We start from the raw sequence: 7,935 nt of genomic DNA on the forward strand, positions 1-7,935 counted from the left end.
AAAAGTTACAAGCTGGCAAAGAATGTTTGTCAGGGTAAGAATGGTTCATCACTGCAGAGAGCACTAAGAGATAAAGTTACATGAAGAAAACGTTTACAATGAGATGAACATGAGTTAAATGCAATTGTACAATGGGCTGGATCATGTACCAGAATAGTGTAGAAGAACAAAGTAACTATAGTTAGCTGTTTGTTTATATCAGAGTCCTGCATAAGGAACAGGCACCTGGAAGTTGTGTAAAAGAAGTGAGTTAAAGCCAGCACAGAAGAAATGAATCTGAACAGAAAGTATCTAAGTGACATTCTGTGTTTTTACATATAATGAACTTTGCATATTTGTTTTAAATATTGACAATACTAGCTATTTATTTATTGAACATAAACAGAGTATCTCAAGCAAAACAATTTTTTTGTTTTGATTTACCTTATCAAACAGTTTAATAAGGTAAATTTCCTAAAATTTTGGTACTAGTATTTGAAAAAATACATTTTTGTTTACATTAAGTTGTTATACCTATATTCCAAGAAACAATTTTAATTGTAAATTGTATTTAACAAAATAAGTTATTTTAACTTTTCAGTTTAAAAAGCATATTCCCAGAGTAAATAATTCACCTTATAAAGTTTTTAAAATTGGCCTTGTTAGCAGAACCTTTTAAAAAAATCTACATTTTACTCTATAAACTCAACCAACGGATCAAAGGTGAAAGCTGCCTGTCCTGACAAATCTGTAATAAATAATTTGCATTATAGATTAAACTAACAAAGAAGACTAAAGCCAACTCCTAACTCTGTTTGTCAATGGACAAATTTATGGGTCACTACATACTGATACCAGTAAGCATATTTTTCAACATCATTCTATTTAAAAATAGATTAGTTGTTTAGAAGCATGGTTTGTAAAGAACAATAACCAAATTAAATGAACTTTAACAAATATTGTCTCTCGGAATCCTTAGAAATCACTGTAAAAGTCCTTATACTCCCTGTAGGTTTCAAGGTAAACATGCAGGCACTGTCCCTGGGGCTGTCTATCAGGCTAGAAACTAGATTATATTCTTAAAGTACCACAGGTGAGCCTGGGTTGGAGAGAATCTCCTTCCTCTAAGTCATCTCATGAAGAATCTGAGTTTTTTGGATATTAGGCAAAAGAATCATTCGCTGACTCTACAGCTACAACACCAACTGTCAAATACTCCACTTGGATATTCTAAATAACTTCTCAAAACTGTGAGTTTGATGACAGAGTGTTTGATACCCCTTTAATGAGAGAACATGGGTGGTTAGGGTAGAGACTTTGAAAAGAACTTCTGTTAAGAGGAAGGATTGATAACCAGGATAAATGGCATGGTTTAATTGAACTAGTATGCTGATCCTATACCACTTGAATGTTAGGCTTAGATACAAAGTTACCCAGCTTATAGAATTTTTCATATGTCAGTCTGAAAGATATTAAGGACAGAGTAATTGATATTTGCCCCTCGATGCTTGAGGCATTTGGAAGTGGCTTTAGACTCTGAGTTCCTCCAGTGAGTCAGAGAATCTACTCCTTGTCATGTTAGACATGAAGGGCAATTCATCTTTACATAACAAGGAGGTTTATTCTGGTTTGGCTACATAGTCAAAGCTGTTCAGGCCTATGAAACCAGAGTCAGGAGCAACAGGCATCTGACTGGTCTTCTTTCCAATCCATTCTTGTCCTGTGATGAGGCTAGTATGCAACTTATTCTGGTGGAATAGTTCTCCATTCAAGGAGCTTGTGCTCCATCAAAAGGAACTGCTGAGCCTATGTGCTTGTGTGTCTCCTGCCATGCAAAAGTATTGTAAAATTAACCCATTTTAATTAGTCTATTTTTTGTAACCAATTTTAAAACTGTTTCTGATTTTGAATATCATTATATAATAAACAAACTTTAAATTTACCTTAAACTTGTTTTGACTTAGGTGTTTCAGGCTTAACTTTGACAGCATATACAGAACACTGTATGATGGGAGATAACGCTTTTCTCTGTAAATAAATTCCATTGTACTTAGCATGACTGACCATTAACTTGTATTTCCTAAATATCTTTAAAAGTTCTTAATTAGTATGTAACTCTTTTACAAGATTAGGATTTTACAATAATGTTTGAGTCTTAACAATTATGATTTTTGAATTATAGATTTTTTTTAATATCTTTTTGGTTGTGAGCCTAGCCTTTAACAGCTTGAAGGGGGGAGAGGAGAAGTAGGGAGAGGAACAGAGAAAAATGTAGAGCTCAACAAAAATCAATTTAAAAAAGAAAAAAAATGTTCTTTAATATCTCAATAAAGTTTGAACTCTGAATATAGTCCACAAAGATCCTGGGAATTTCACGTTCCTGATCCTTTGAAAATGAATGTTTTTAAACACCAGTTTTTTTTTTTTTTTTTTTTTTTTTTTTTTTTTTTTTTTTTTTTTTTTTTTTTTTTTTTTTTTTTTTTTTTTTTTTTTTTTTTTTTTTTTTTTNTTTTGTGTGTGTGTGTGTGTGTGTTTTATGACTCACTTTCAAAACTAACCATCTTTGCAAGCCTGGAGATGCCTCCTTAGTCTAATAAAAGGAAGATACAATGATAACCATAGGGCTAAGTCATTTAAAGTTTTCTATGGGTACTGCCTTAGTTGATTTATACTACATGGTCGCATTAACTGCAGTGGCACAGAGTCACACGGCATGCCATTCCTTTAATCTCAGTAAAGATGAGGGAGGGCCCTGCTGGGCCTAGGTATTCATCCAAGATAGCAAGCAGTAAGCCACAGGGCAGTCCAATGGGAGCTGATCAGGCACATATATTTTTCCTAAATGAGAACTGAACCTAAAAGGCCAACGTGGTATACTTTAACAAAATAATATAATCTACATATTTTATAATTAATCAAATTCAATTATTTCACCAACTGTAAAGTACAAAAAAGTAAAAATTTCGACAAAAGTCTTAAAGATGGCAAAAAAAAAGCAATTTTAAAGAGGTACATGGGAGGTGGGTTGCATTTAGAGTTAAACACTTTGCCATTTGTAAAATCTATGGGAAATAGTTTAGTTTTCTCAAGTACAGTGTCTTTTCCTGAAATTTTTTATTTTTTCTCCTTTTCCCTGTCACAGGGTCAGGTGGCCAGCCTGGCTCAGGAGAGAGATTTTTGAAGAAACTTTTAAACAGACATGCATCTGTTTGTCACAGATGGGCCAAAATCTAATGACAGAGCCAGCTTTCTCAGTAGAGCAGAACAACATGAAAAAAAAAATCCCAATATAATCGATTCTCCAGACATTCGAATTCATGTAAGACTGCATACAGTTACATACATATCAATAAACATATCCATACACATAGCAATAAACCGTTCATTTGTATGTGTGTGTGTGTGTTTTCTTGACTATGACTTGAACCTGAAATGTTTTTGCCTCTGAGTTGTTAAAGAGATAAGTAAAATTCTCCAGGTTTAGAGAGGCAGAAATATAAGTAGGCCAAAAATGTAAGGCAAAATGTGTAGAAGGCAAAAGAATTCTATGAAAATGTAAGTTTGGAGGCCCAACAAAAATGGTGGGCTTTCCAGTTCCGGATATGGTTGTAAGCCAGAACCTTGAGAGAAATAAAGAGAACTGTGAGTTTTAATAGGGGAAAAGAGCTTGGACCATGCTGCCATTCTGTCTTATGGATATACCTAAATCTGCTTAGTTACTAGGAACCAAAATTTTCAGTAAAAGAAAAATAGGTTAAGGAGTTGTGATGACTATTATTGGTTGTCAACTTGTCTATATCTTGAATTAATGACATGTTCCCTCACAGCAGCTAGAACAGCTAATATTGGAAAGACATAAGATAAGTGTCATATTGTTGATGGGCATATCTGGTAATATAGATCTTAAGGAAAATAACACGGAAGGCACTTAAATATTAAACATAGAATAATTTCAGGTTCCTTTAACTTATTTCTGCATACATATAACAAGAAAATGAAATCAGAATCTCAAAGATTGTGTTATGAATCACAATACTTTAAACACTATTTATAATAGTCAAGAAAATAAATAAAATAAATATCCACTGACTCTTCCATGAAGAAACATTGTGTGTGTGTGTGCATGTATACAATGAAATAGTGTTAACCTGTAAAACACAAAAGACAATTGCAATGGGGATGAACCTGTAATACACTATGGTGAATAAGACATAATATGGAAAAGAAAAAAAGTATAGTCAGTCTGTGGAAAATCCAGTCATCGAGATAACCTATAAAATAATGGAGTAAAAACACTGAGATACCTACCAAAAGTTATAGCCTGGTGCCAGGAAAAGCTGTGTAAAACTCTGGGCAAGGTTAAGAAACCTGTGTGGTTTCATCTTAAACATGAAAAATCTGGACACCATTGTTAGCAGCATTCTGAATTTCTTCTTTGAAGCTTTTATTCCAGTCACCATTTTCCATTCCATGTCTATCACATATTTCAGGTATAAAGATATTACTGAATTTGTCTGATAAACAATATACATTTTTGTTTAGATGTTTAATCATTGGTAAATAATCTACATACAAACCACCTTTCAACACTACCATAAAAATATGTAATCAATTTTGAATATTTGAATGGGGGTACTGTTAGTTCCCTAAAACCCATAAGGTCATGATCATTCCTTGATGCAAAATGTATTCAACATTACATCAAAAGTTTTCATGATCAATATCAGTCTCAACACTACTCAAAATTCTAAAGCCTCTTCTTAGCCTAAAGGCAATTTCTTAGTTGTGATTGTGACCTCCTGCAAATTACAACAAATAGCAGCAAATATCCAAAATACAATAACAAAGAATATGTATTCCCATCCCAAAATTGAGGAATGGAATTTAACAAGGAAGCAGTGAACTAACTTAAGACCAAACCCCATCAGGGCGATTACCATATCCCCCAGCTCTATATCCAGCATATAAAACTCAGAATAATGAAGTTATCTAAATTTTCAAGGGCTGTGGAGTACTGACTCTCCAGCCCTGCTGCCAGTAGCACACAGAACTTTTCTCTTGGGCTCTGTCCCATTCATGTATGAAGTTTTCTTCCTTGGGCATCTAACAGTTCTGGCCTTTCTTATATCACAAGTTCTTAATTACAACTTAAGGTTCAGTTTCATAGGTTTAAACAACGTCTTCTCACAGTTTCCTCATAGGGACCCAACCAATACACACATGTTTTGGCCTTAGTGGCACTCTGGAAACATGTCTTTACTCAGGAGTGAATGTTTCTAGCCCCAATAATGACTGGCTTAGCAAGTTATGTCCACTGATGCAATAATGACATGAAGGTTATGGGAGTAACCAAGCACATCTTGACTGGAGTTAAGGCATGAAACATAGATGCCACTGTTAATAGACCCAAGAATCTGTGACTAAGTAGGCCACAGGACTGAAGTGAGAATATAAAATCATTTTTCTACTGAATGGGCAGTATTAAACTGTCTCCTAACCACTTATCTTTGCACCCATAGATTAGTGAATCACTTTCCCCTCATCAAAGAAGCTTCCTTTTGCAGTAGTTGGCAATTAACATGGAGACCCACAACTGTAAACACCCAGAAAAAAAGAGACTAAAAAGTGGTAAGCATTAAATAGTACATCTATATCACACCCATTCTCCTAAAGTTCAACTATTATCATGGAAGATAGGGGAGAAAGATAAGACTTTGAGGCAATGGATGGCTATAGTAAAACTATTTTACAGACACAACCAAGAAGTTGCACATATTCATTTAGAGTGATTGTAAGAATGTCTACAAAGTCCATGTTTTTTTTTTTTTAAAAAAAAAAAAAAAAAAACAGCCAAAATCCTAGCCTGGTGGGGGAGAGGGTCATAAAGTTCTACATCCAGCTAAGGAACTATTGGCATTGGTTAGCTGCTAGGAGAGGAAGTGTCAGTTTACCTTAAGGATATTGACTCAAAGAAGCTATTTATAAAATAGTAGATGACCTGCTATGTATTTTCATACAAAGAACATGAAGTAGATGTATTGTGTTATAAAAAAAAAAAAGGAGAACATGAACTTGTGAACTTGAGAGGGAATAGTGGAGGAGAGGGAAGGAATCTGAGTAGATGGGATGAAAACTAGATGTGGATGGTGGATGGTATCAAAACACATTGTATATAAGTATGAAATTTTCAAACAAAAAATTACTTACTAGGAAATAATATAATTTTATCAGATCAGGATGTTTTGTCAATTTTTTATGTTTTTAAACATATATATATGTATATATATTATTGAAAAAAATTTCTGCCTGCTCCCCGCCTCCCATATCCCTCCCCCACCCCCCTCCTCTCCCCACCCCCAACATCTCTCCCCCTCCCTCTCTAGTAAAGAATGATAATGATAAAGAGAAGTCATATGTTTTGCAGCAGCTTCTATAAATAAATTATCCATATGCTGTACCAATCTTTATTCTGTGATGAGCAAGATCCAATTTAAAAATTAGTAATCCTTGCATGTACTTAACATTTCAGATATCCCCCTCGAGGAACTGACTATTCCTGTTTCATTACTGGAAACTCACTCCTCTTAGAGGACACTAGGGATCTACTTGTTAAAATAATGTAAATTGGATGGTAAGATTCTTTTAATTTGTGAAACTCTGTTCTTAGTGAACACGTTTTTCTTCTGAGACATTTCCAGGAAGTGTTAAAGTATGGAAACACTTTACTAAGGGGCAGGACATCTATTTTCAAGTAAAAATCTCACTTGGACAACTTATCAAGATGATGTATAGAATGTATTTTATGTTATGACTTATTTTGGTTTCCAGTGGATTAAGTCTAAAAGAGAAGACATGATGCCCTAATTTCTATTCTATTCTGTAATGGAACACCTGTTACTGGGCAATTTATCAAGAGTTTTTGTTTGAATGGCAAGTGAAAGATTGATTAGGAAAATAAATGAAAAGATGTTCCCTTGCTGCTCCAACTCAAAGTGGAAGGTAGAGCAAAAGTAAGAAGTGAGACTTTGAACACTTTATAAGTCAGTTAAGAGAAAGCAAGACCAGTCCCCTGATAAAGGTTCCTTCCTGTGACCTCCGTGTATAGCACTATACTGTGTACTGAAACTACTCATTGGAAATTAAAGGCACAAATTTCTGAGCACACCCTGAAACCATATCTCCTCTGGAAACACTAAATTATATAGATTGGCCAATGAATGTTTTGCGGGTACACAATGAGTCAGACAAATGAGGATCAATGATATGTTCCATGTAGTGGAAGAACATATATGAATGGATGAGAGTGAAAAACAGCAAATGAGTCGATGATGAAATTCCACTAGGCTTGTGCAGGCTAGAGTGTGCATCTCTATGGGAACGGAAGTATGTCTTCATTTCTTATAGAACTTCCAGTTGGCATTGTAGACACTGACTAAATAATAGCAATACCCTTAAGTCTCAAAGTGGCCACCATTTAACAATAAATGATATGGTTGCTGTGTTCAATTGGAATGTGACCCAGAAAGTGAGAAAACTTTAGGAGACTGCCGGGAACAATTACACCTAATTTTTTTAATGTTTTTGTGGTCTTACTCCTTGGTGAATTTTCCAGTGCCTCTTTCTCTAAAGTAGCATTGTCCACTGAAGCGATGTAAGATGGGTAATTTGTCTCAAAATAAATGCATTACAAAAGAAAAAAGTTCGTAGCCTGCCCTGCTGTATGCTAGGACCAGTGCTCAACAACAGTTTTAAGCTCCTACTTTAAGCTCCTACTCTAAGGCTACCCACCCAGAGCAGTGAGCCTCAAGGTCCCCAGTAAGAGAGCCCGGCACCCTCAGCCTGGGCTCCAGGGGCTCCTGTGTTCTCCTGGATCCTGCACTGCCTGCCCCGTCCTTCCTTCTGTCCCTGGATCACTGGGCTACCAGGCGGCCCTGTTTAGGTGCTGAAGAGTTCCAT

Source organism: Alexandromys fortis, unplaced genomic scaffold (assembly GCF_014885135.2).
Source record: "Alexandromys fortis isolate MF-2015 unplaced genomic scaffold, M_Fortis_MF-2015_v1.1 scaffold_7, whole genome shotgun sequence".
NCBI classification, from domain to species: domain Eukaryota; kingdom Metazoa; phylum Chordata; class Mammalia; order Rodentia; family Cricetidae; genus Alexandromys; species Alexandromys fortis.